Raw genomic sequence first — 12216 nt, 5'->3', positions numbered from 1 at the left:
TGCCCACAGGAAATGGAAGTGTCTGTTCTTGGGGGCTCCATTATAAGGGATGGGAAGATGGGATCTTTTCGGTGCTGAGGGAATGCGACTGCAGCAGTGAATTCACACTTTCTACTTATTACGGTTCATTCTGGTTTACTGAATGGCATAGGTGATATTGATATTTCACCTGTCAAGTATTTACTTATGTTTGTTCCAAGATGTGTTTGAGGAAGAGAGTGGGTGGGGAATCAAGCCTAATCTTGATGAGAGAACAGTGTGCATTCTCTTCACTTAGAGAGTTGAAAATTTATCATGACATATGCTGGCTGCACAGTCAAAACTTATCACCACCCACAACTTCGGAAGTTCCTAACTGGATAGCACTGTGGGAGCCGTTTCCTTAGTAGATGCAGTCTGATGTGTCAACTGCAGAACCTGAGTCAAACAGAGTAATCCTTCCAGCAGGGCCTCCCATATGTGGGGCAAATGGGAAGGTTTCAACAGTTTCACCTTATAAAAATTTTTTTAAAGCACAGTTTTATCCAGCTTATGGTTCTCTGATGAGAACTGGTCATGATTTTAAGTTAAAATGTATCAATCCTTATATCAAAGAACATTGATGTATACTGTCTTTAAAATGTCGATCAAGAGGAAAATTTTTATTCAATTCAGCAAATTTCGTTTCTATTTTATCACAGGTATTAGGAGTATTTTCCCCTCTGGACTGAAATGACTTTAAATACTTGCTTTAAATAATTGCTTTACACAATTATTTTTGAGGCAATACTGAGTTGGCATAATAATGTCCTATGGTAGTGAGTTCTTACAAAGATATCGGCCTCTACTATAAGAACTTTGTGTCACATAATCTAAAAGTTAAAATTCCAGCTAATAAAAGATTTTTAATGTTTTTGCCCCTAGTCAGACACTGTGACCCTTTTATAGATCGTAAATGGATTAATACTGTGACCACTTTCAAGTGTATGGTGTCAGCATCTTTTTCAAATAGGCTTTTTGAAGTTTTCTCACTTACTACCACAAAGTTCCCCTTCCTGCACCAAATACTAGTTATTAGAATTTGATATCTCTCTGATCGTACCTCTCTGGCTATTTAATGATTAGCCACTTCATGATAACTCTGTCCTCTGAATCTGCTCACCATTTCTTTTAAGCATGTCACCGATCATTTTTATTCCTAAAAGAAAAATCCGGAATAATACTTGTATATAAATGTTTTGGGAATTTGAAATAAATCCTAGCTTCTTTGAAGAGTATGCACATTGCATTCTTTTCCAGTCTCAGCAACCCTCTACCTTTCTCTGACATTTCCCCTGCCTTTATTCTGTCATTGTTCTCCTCCTTCCATTCCACTGTTTCTCTTTCCTGCAAATCTACCTGCTTCGCTGATGCTCAAGGTATCAAGTCGGAATTTAAATGAACTCTCAAGCCTTTATTCTATTTCTGGTTTCTCACCTGTTTTTGGTGAGGGCGCTTAGAAGGATAGAATTACAAGAAACACAGAAACTTTTCTCACATGGAAAGGAAACCAGAAAGATCCTAAATTATATCCAATTATAGATTTTCCAAGCATTCATTTTCTCTATCCCCATATGTCTCAATCTCCACTCTTCATTTCTAACTATAGCAACAGAATATATATACTATGCAGAGACTTTAGCCATATGCAAAGTAACCAAATGAAACAATAATGACAACATGACCCACTCTGAAAACAGCATCATCTGACAGCAGGCATGAGTCAAAGGCCATTAGGACATTTATCTGAAAAACCAATTAAATGATTAACAGTATACCAATATGATCCATCAAACTATTACTCTATGAGCTTAGAAGATTTTAACTATATGTAATTTATGTCATTCAGAGATGTTCTTTTTTCTAAATAACATTTTTTCCAAATAAGTGGAAGTCAGTTAAGGGGTGTGATCTATCTCAAACAAGATGATATCTTAATGGGAGATAGGAAGAATGGAAACAGGAAGAATGGAAACAGAATGTTAAAACAAATTTCTACTGTTTTATAGTTGGCCTTGAAAATAAATCATATGTAAATAGAGTTCCACGTCATACTTCTTATGGTGTTAACAAAATACTATGTGAATACTAGAATCAATACAAGGATTTGGAAAGAATATAGGGCTATAGGATAGGATTGACTCAGTCTCAACCACTAACTAATTGACAGGCCAGAAAAATGAAGGTTTTAATAGATATGTAACAAGGAAATATGTACTATTGGGGTTCTTTTCTATACAGAAACACCTCACTTGCTCTTACATTGCTTTTTTAATTTTTTAAATTATTTTTAAATGATTTTATTTATTTGACGGGGGGGAGGGAGAGAGCACAAGCAGGAGGAGGGGGAGACAGAGAAGCAGGGAGCCCAATGTGGTGCTCCATCCCAGCACCCTGGGATCATGACCCAAACTGGAGGTAGACACTTAACTGACTGAGCCACCCAGGCGCCCTACATTGTTTTTTTTTAAAAAGTAAACTCTATGCCAGGTACTTGGGTAGGTCAGTTGGTTAAGCTTCCAATTCTTGGGTTTCAGGTCAGGTCATGATCTCAGGATTGTGGGATGGAGTCCTACATAAGGCTCCATGCTCAGGGGGCATCTGCATCCCCTTTCCCTCTCCCTCTACCCACCTCACCGCCCCCCGCCGTGCTCCCTGCTTGTGCATTTTCTCTCTCTCTCTCTCTGAAATAAATAAATACATACATACATACATAAATACATAAATCTATCTATCTTCTTCTTCTTTTTTTTTTTTAAAGCAAACTCTACCCCCAACATGGGGCTCAAACTCACAATCCCATGATCAAGAGTTGCATGTTCTACTGAATGAGCTAGCCAGTCTCCCTTCTTCAATTGCTTCTTCTTCTTCTTTTTCTTTTTTTTTTTTTAAAGATTTTATTTATTTATTTGCGAGAGAGAATGAGAGACAGAGAGCACGAGAGGGAGGAGGGTCAGAGGGAGAAGCAGACTCCCCGCTGAGCAGGGAGCCCGATGCGGGACTCAATCCCGGGACTCCAGGATCATGACCTGAGCCGAAGGCAGTCGCTTAACCGACTGAGCCACCCAGGCGCCCGCTTCTTCTTCTTTTTCTTTTAATTTAATTTTATTATGTTATGTTAATCATCATAAATTACATCATTAGTTTTTGATGTAGTGTTCCATGATTCATTGTTTGCATATAACACCCAGTGCTCCATTCTTCAATTGTTTCTTAACCAAGGTCTCTAAACAGAATATGGTCACAAGTCAGGAAATGTGCAAAAAACAGCCCAAGTTTCTAAAACATTTCACCAATCCTATGCATTTTATTCAGGGGGGAGGCCTTCTGTCTATAACCCAAAGATGAATTATTGTTATTTTAAAAATAATTATAATAATCTCAGTTTTCCTGTCCACAGAAGACTAAAAATAGGAAACATATAGAAGAGAAGAAGAGGAAAAAGATAATTTTGGTTAAATAAGAGGCAGACATAACTCAAATGACAAAAAGTGACTTATGGCCAACTCATTGTAAAAACAAACGAACAAACAAACACAGACAAAAATATAGCTAGTATATGTAAGGACACAAAAATTTCTAACTATCTATAGCTTTGTAATTAACAAAAACATTCTAACATATTTTCAACAGGGCTTGAATGTGCTGTCATATTTCCATTAAATAACTGGTATCTTTACCAAAGGTCTATTATGTAGTACGCTAGTTGCTTAATAGATGTTACTTTTAATTTTTAAAAATAATCTTTTAAAAATATTTTAAATAATATTTGTGATAGTATCTGAAAATATTCTAAGGTAAATATTATAATGTTCATTTTGCAGATGGAGAAACTGTGAACGGTATAGTTATTTGCTGAAGTGGCAGGAACCAAGTGCAGAGTTGGATCTAATATTCTATGAAAATGGAATTTTCATTTCTTTATCCTATATCTGGTTTGCAAGCAATCTTTTAAAAATATAGTATTATACCCATTTTTCTCTGCTTAATAAATCATGAAACTATATGACATATTTTAGAACACTTCCTACCAAAATAATTTCATTCATTTACAAGAGGGTTCTAGTCAATATCGTGAACAGAACATATATAGGAATTTCCTCAGCTAAACTACAATTAAAATGAAAGTCAGATCTAAGTTTAAAAGGAAAGAAAAGAAAGCTTCAAGTCTAATGAACAAGATGGGATTTTAAAACCAAGATGATGAATGGAGCTAAAATTGTAATCTTTGAAGGCACAGAGATTAAATATGTACCCCAGGAAGAAGACTTTTATTATGCTAGAGGACCTGGGATCAGAAGACTCAGGTACAATGAGTAGATGAAGTGTGCTTTCTTCCAAAAAGAGAGAGGAGATAGGAAGTGGCATTTTGACCATGAACGAAGCAATCCCGAACCTTAGGTGGATGGAGTCAGTCACCATAAAAATGGAAGCCCTATGCTTAAGCTACGCATGACAGTGGGGTCTAGGAACTACGTGCATGGCTTTAGGACATTAGGCTTGGTAAATGCAAAATTGCCTTCCCAACTTAGGGCAATGGTAGAGCCTTACTCAAGACAACTACTGATAAAAAGATGCTTATACCAAGTAATTACAAAGTGTATAAATTAATCCCCAGCTGCAGAATAGATAGCAAACAACAAAGATCTCCAGTCCAGGGACTACAGGTATGAGAACAAATAAATTACGCTTTAAAATCAATATGCTTAATGTAAAAAGAGATAAAATAATAAAAATCAAAAGAAAAAGAAAAATATTTAAGAAACAGAGCAGATTTTTAAAAGAATTAAAAAGAAATTATAAAATGAAAAATAAAATTTGTTAAAGTTGAAAAAGCCCATCACAGGGAGGAAAGAAAAATGAAAAATATAAAAGTTAAGAACAAGAAACTCCAACACACAATTGAATTTCCAGGAGGTAAACAATATTTGAAAATAAAAGGGTGGAGGGCACCTGGATGGCTCAGTCGTTAAGCGTCTGCCTTCGGCTCAGGTCATGATCCCAGAGTCCTGGAATCGAGCCCCGCATGGGGCTCCCTGCTCGGCGGGAAGCCTGCTTCTCCCTCTCCCACTCTCCCTGCTTGTGTTCCCTCTCTCACTGTGTCTCTCTCTGTGAAGTAAATAAAATCTTTAAAAAAAAAAGAAAAGAAAAGGGTGGAGCATTTTCCTGAATCAAAGAAGAACATGAAAAGGCAAGCTCAGAGTGTCAAGCAGGAAATAATTTTGTAAAATCCCCATCTAATTATGTTCTTCAGTGATATTTCAGAATATCAAAGAAGAGGACAAGATTTTTAAAGCTTCTAAAGGAAATAGACACATTACCTAAAACTCATGATAAGCAGACTCAGAGCCAGTTTCGCCTTAGGAACAACTAAGGCCAGAAGAAAATAGAATAGTTTCAAAGTGTTTGGGAAGAATAGCTTCAGCTGAGAATTCAACACCAAACAAATTATCATTAAGAGGTGAGGATAAAATAAATTAGTTTTGATATATGAAGACTGAACATTTCCTTACCCACAGAAGCTTGTTAAAGAGAGAAAATGATATAGAAGAACAAGAAAATTTATTACGGAAGGATATTCTGAGAAACAACAGAAGATGAAGCATCCTTTGAAACACGGGGGGAACCATCAAGAATTAAAAATAATAAAAAGTAATATAGTGGGGGTGCCTGGGTGGCTCAGTCGTTAAGCATGTACCTTCCGCTTGGGTCATGGCCCTGGGGTCCGGGGATGGAGCTCCACATCCGGCTCCCTGCTCTGCGGGAAGCCTGCTTCTCCCTCTCCCACTCCCCCTGCTTGTGTTCCCTCTCTCGCTATGTCTCTGTCAAATAAATAAATAAAATCTTTTTAAAAAAAGTAATATAGTGAATTAGGAGAGTTATAAAAATAAAGGTAAACATACAATAATAAATCATGGGATGTAGAAAGTTAGGGTGTTTGTGGGAGCTTAGAGCATTTTAGTGCCTTATTCAGGACGATGCTAACCACATTGATTATATACAGCTTTGTTAAAGATGCAGGGTAAGATGTTGTGCTAAGCACTAATAAAAGCAAAATAGAAAATATAACTTTTTAAGAAGTACAGAACAGCCCTTTTACGAAGATGGCACAGAAGGCTAAGAAGGAAGCCCCTGCCCCTCCCAAAGCTGAAGCCAAAGCAAAGGCTTTGAAGGCCAAGAAAGTGGTGCTGAAAGGCATCCACAGTCACAAAAAAAAGAAGATCCGCAGGTTACCTACATTCCGACGACCAAAGACACTGCGTCTGTGAAGGCAGCCCAAATATCCTCGAAAGAGCGCCCCCAGGAAAAACAAACTTGATCACTATGACATCATCAAGTTCTCCCTGACTACTGAGTCAGCCATGAAGAAAATAGAAGACAACAACACACTTGTGTTCCTTGTGGATGTCAAGGCCAATAAGCACCAGATCAAACAGGCTGTGAAGAAGCTCTATGACATCGATGTGGCCAAGGTCAACACCTTGATCAGGCCTGATGGAGAGAAGAAGGCATATGTTTAACTGGCTCCTGACTATGATGCTTTGGATGTTGCCAACAAAATTGGAATCATCTAAACTGAGTCCAGCTGGCTAAATCTAAATATAAATTTTTTCACCAAACCAAAAAAAAAAAAAGTACAGAATAAAGGAAGAATTTAAAATTCAAAAATCCAAAGTAAGGCAGTGAAAAACAGTTTTAAAAATATGGTAAATAAAAAACACGAAAGGAAATTATAAGCAGGGTAAATATTTCAGTAATTCCTCAGAGGTGTTTTTAATCCTGCTGTACACTGTTTACATAATGGCAATGGTACTGAAAAAAAATAATAAAATGAGATTTGTAAGGAAGTACTAAGAAAAAGCTGATATAGCAGTACTAATTCTAGAACCAAAGGAATTAAATATGAAAGCATTACTAGAGGTAGGGAACCATTATATAATGATAAAAGGAAAATCCACAAAGAAATTATCATTATGTTAGATGTCCAGAATTTTTAAACAAACCAAAAAACATATAAAGCAAACATTGAACAGTAAAAACAAAACAAAACAAAAAAAACCCCAACCCATTCATAAACATAGCAGGAGTTTTTAAGAAATTTGAACACCTGATATATTAAGTAAACTAAAAAAAAAAAAAATAGAATGTAAAAGGCTTCAATACTATAATAATCAAACTTATGTGACAGTCATGGTATAGAAGGCTGTATCCAGTATAAAATGAATCCACATTATTTTAAAAAACAAACAAAACACATGGTACATTTACAAGAACGGCCATATAATAGCGCACCAGGTAGGCTGAACAAAAGTACTGAAGGACTAAGTTTCTGATCAAAATGAAATAAATTTTGAAACAAAAGAAAAACTCCCTTTATCTGTGAAATCCAAAGCACAAAAATTCAAAAGAATGAAGAAATTAAGGTATAGTTCTAATATAAATTACAAATTGTTTAGAACTGATTGACAAAACATTGTTATATAACAAGTAAAGCAGCTGCAATTATCCTTAAATTTTTTTAAATTAGAAAACAATGAAGATAACAGGGCACAGTAACAACTCCAGGAGCTGGGAAAATAATGGCAGAAAAAAAATCCAATAAAAGTTAAAGTAAATAAGAAAGATAAAAGCAGATTTTCTGAAGTTTTAAAAAAGCAGACATAGGAAAACAAAAGATGATTCTTTAGAAAAAATAACAGACAAACCTCTGGAAATATTAATAAAGAAATATAAATTGAAGACAAGAATATACAATGTTAGTAAAAAAAGGAGACATTATTTAAGAAATGCATATTTAAAAAATAAGATAGTATGAAATATTTTGCCAAGAATTTAAATAATTTAAATAATTAAATAATTAATAAACTTTGAATATACAGGAAATTTTTATGCTATATGAGCACTTGCAGGTATTGAGAAAGAAGAACATAATTCAATATTTTTGAGACTCTAGGATGGGCTTAATGTCAAGAGTAGTGACAGACTATACAATTATAGAACATCATGGACAATTTAATTTATTAAACAAATATTTAACAAAATATTTTCATATTTAATTATTTATTGATAACAAAACAACAACATGAAAATGTATGATTTATGCAAGGAGTGCAAGGATAGTTCAATTTAGGATTTTTATCACAATTAACCACATTAAAGATCCAAGGAGAAATTTTATATAATCATCAAGATAAAAAGGAAAAGTCCAGTAAATTTCACAGATGCTCTTAAAAAAGGAGGAAGAGAAGAGAACTTAACTTGATAAAGAATATGATACCCCCCCAAAAAGCAAAAAAAACCCTACTAGACATCCTCCTTAATACAAAATTTTAGAGCATGTATAATATAGGTCACAGTAAGACAAACATACCAGAATCCTGCTATTAGATCTATAATTCATTATTCTGATGGCAAATTTGAGAAGACTATCCAAAGATGTAAGATTAAGGGAAAAGAGAAGAAGGAACCATATTATCATCATTTGCACATGATATGTCCACCTACATTGAAAATCCAGGAAAATCTACAGGATAATTTTTTAGAACATAATAGAGTTCTTCAAAGTTGCTGGACACAAACTCAAAATTACTCCTAAATCCTAAAATTTACAACTAGAAAAAGTAATAGAATTGTTAAAAAATCAAATTTATAATTCTAATAACATCCCAGGTACCTAGAGATTTTTTTAGTTACAATGAGATATGCTAGTCTTTTATGGAGATAATTATTAAATTTTTTTGAGTTATATAAGAGAAGACTTAAAAATTACAGAGATATAATATTCATAGTTGGAAATAATAATATAATGACAGTTTTTTTCCTACTCACTGTTGTAAGATGTTATTTATTCCATAATTAATCTGTAAAGTTAATGCAACTTCCACAGTGTTTTTCATAGAACTTGATAGACTAATTTAAAATCTACATGGAGGAATAAAAGCATATGAAAAGCCAAGTGATTCTGAAGCAGAAGCAAGGAGTGAGGCCGTCTAATAGATATCAAAACATATTACAAAGCTATACAGGGATACTTCATTTTATTGTGCTTTGTTTGACTGTAATTCTTAACACTGCGTTTTTTACAGATTGAAGGTTTGTGGCAACCCTGCATCAGTCAAGTTTATGTGTCTCATTTTCCAATAGCTTTTGCTCACACTGTGTCTGTGTCACATTTTGGTAATTCTCACAATGTTTCAAAATTTTTCATTATTATTATATTTCTTAAGGTGATCTATAGTCAGTGATCTTCAATATTACTATTGTAATTGCTTCAGGGCAGCACAAATCACACCCATAAAAGATGATGAACTTAACTGATAAATGTGCTTGTTCTGATCACTCCACCAATCAGCCATTCCCCAACTCTCTCCCTCTCCTTGGACCTTCCTAGTCCCTGAGCCACAACAATATTCTAATTAGGCCAATTAATAACCCTACAATGGCCTCTAAGTGTTCAAGTGAAAGGAAGAGTCACACAACTCTCACTTTAAATCAAAAACCAGAAATGATTAAGCTTAGTAAGGAAGGCATGTCAAAAGCTAAGACAGGCTACGAGCTAGGCCTCTTGCAGGAAACAGCCAAATTGTGAATGCAAAGGGAAAGTTCTTTTTTTTTTTAAAGATTTTATTTATTTATTTGAGAGAGAATGAGAGAGAGCACATGAGAGGGGGGAGGGTCAGAGGGAGAAGCAGACTCCCTGCCGAGCAGGGAGCCCGATGAGGGACTCGATCTAGGGACTCCAGGACCATGACCTGAGCCAAAGGCAGTTGCTTAACCAACTGAGCCACCCAGGCGCCCCAGTTCTTTTTTTTTTTTAGTGGAAGTATAGTTGACATACAATGTTACATTAGTTTCAGATGTACAACATAGTGATTTGACAAGTTTATACATTATGCTGTGCTCACCACAAGTGAGCTACCGTGTGTCACCATGCAACACTATTACAGTATCATTGACTATATTCCCTGTGCTGCATCTTTCATCCCTGTGCCTTATTCATTCCATAACTAGAAGCTTGTACCTCCCACTCCCCTTCACCCATTTTGCCCATCCCCCCCCTTCTCCTCTGGCAAAAAGAAAGGTTTTTGTTTGTTTGTTTGTTTGTTTGTTTTTAGAGAAGGGGAGGTGAGAGGGGCAGAGGGAGAGAGAATCTTAAGTAGGTGCTGCCCCCAGTGTGGTGCCCAGCATGGGGCTTGATCTCACAACCCTGAGATCATGACCTGAGCCAAAATTAAGAGTTCGAGGCTTAACCAAATGAGTCACCCAGGCGCCTCAAAAGGAAAGTTCTTGAGGGAAATTAAAAGTGCCATGCCAGTGAACACCCAAATGATAAGAATACAAAATAGCCTTACTGCTGATATAGAGAAAATTTTAGAGGTCTAGACAGATCAAACCGGGAACAATATTCCCTTAAACCAAAGCCTAATCCAGAGCAAAGCCCTACCTCTCTTCAATTCTCTGAAGGCTGAGAGAGGTGAGGAAACTGCAGAAGAAATGTCTGAAGCTCTCAGAGGCTGGTTCATGACATTTGAGGAAAAAAAAAAACTGTCTTCATAACATCAAAGGGCTGCTGTAGAAGGTGCAACAGGTTCTCCAGAAGATCTGGCGAAGATCATTCATGAAGGCGGCTACACTGCACAACAGATTTTCAGTGTAGATGAAATGGCCTTCTACTGGAAGATGATGCCATCTAGGACTTCCATATGAAGAGAAGTCAATGCCTGGCTTCCAAGTTTCGAAGGACAGGCTGGCTCTCTTCCTAGGGGCTAATGCAGCTGGGGACTTTAAGTTGAAGCCAGTGCTCATTTACCATTCCAAAGATCTTAGGGCCCTTACAAATAAAGCTAAATCTACTCAACCTATGTTCTATAAATGGAACAACAAAGCCTGGATGACAGCACATCTGTATATAACATGGTTTATCCCATTGTTGAGACCGACTGCTCAGAAAAAAATATTCCTTTCAAGATAGTACTACTCATTGACAATGTACCTGGTCACCTGGGAGCTCTGATGGAGATGTACAGCTACATTTATATTGTTTTCATGCCTGCTAACACAACATCCATTCGGCAGCCCATGGATCAAGGAACAGTTTCAACTTTCAAGTCTTATTATTTTAAGAAATATATTTTTTAAGGCTAGAGGTGCCGTAGATAGTCATTCCTCTGATGAATCTGGGCAGAGTACATTGAAAACCTTTTGGAAAGAATTCACTATTCTAGATGCCATTAAGATCATTTGTGATTCATGGGAAGAGGTTCAAATATCATTAACAGGAGTTTGGAAGAAGTTGATTCCAACCCTCATGAATGACTTTGAGAGGTTCAGGACTTCAGCAGAGGAAGTAACTGCAGATGTGGTAGGAATAGTAGGAGAAATAGCAAGAGAACTGCAGAAATGGAGCCTGAAGATGGGACTGAATTACTGCAATCTCATGATCAAATTTGAGTGGATGAGGAGCCGCTTCTTATGGATGAACAAAAAAGGTGGGTTTCTTAAGATGGACTCTACTCCTGGTGAAGATGCTGTGAAGACTGTTGAAATGACCACAAAGGATTTAGAATATTACGTGAACATGGCTGATAAAGCAGTAGCAGAGTTTGGGAGGATTGACTACAATTTTGAAAGAAGTTCTACCATGGGTAAAATGCTGTAGCATGTAGGATTGCAAGCTACAGAAAAATCAGTCATGAAAGGAAGAGTCATTCGGTGCAGTAAATTTCACTGTCTTATTTTAAGAAATCGCCCCAGTGGTCCCAGCCTTTGGCAACCACCACCTGGATCAGTCAACAGCCATTAAGGCAAGACCCTCCCCAGGCAAAAAGATAATGACTCACTGAACTCTCAGATAATGATTAGCATTTTTTTTGGCAATAACATATTTTTAAATTAAGGCATATTAATTTTTTTTAGACATAATGCTTTTGTGCACTTAATAGACTACAGTATAGTGTGAGCATAACTTTTATATGCACTGGGAAACCATTCATTTAACTCACTTTATTGCAGTATTTTCCTTATTGCAGTATTCTAGAACTGAACTCACAATGTCTCTGAGGCATGCCTGTAGTAATTAAAGAAGTTAGGCATAAATACAGGAATAGCCAAATGGATCGGTCGAACAGAGTAGACAGCCTGAAAAATAAACCTAAGCATAGAGGTAAATGTGGTTTATTACAGAAATAGGATTACAAT

General features: G+C 36.1%; 1 pseudogene; it reads left to right on the top strand.

The window, feature by feature from the left end:
* The first annotated feature begins 6122 nt into the window (after positions 1-6122).
* Positions 6123-6620, top strand: LOC123836568 (large ribosomal subunit protein uL23-like; annotated as a pseudogene).
* Positions 6621-12216: the final 5596 nt, after the last annotated feature.

Source organism: Mirounga angustirostris, unplaced genomic scaffold (assembly GCF_029215605.1).
Source record: "Mirounga angustirostris isolate CCGP_5_RB_7025 unplaced genomic scaffold, mMirAng1.0.hap1 SCAF_8, whole genome shotgun sequence".
Classification (NCBI taxonomy): domain Eukaryota; kingdom Metazoa; phylum Chordata; class Mammalia; order Carnivora; family Phocidae; genus Mirounga; species Mirounga angustirostris.
The sequence above is the reverse complement of the archived record's forward strand: the minus strand, read 5'-3'. Positions and strand labels throughout refer to the sequence as shown.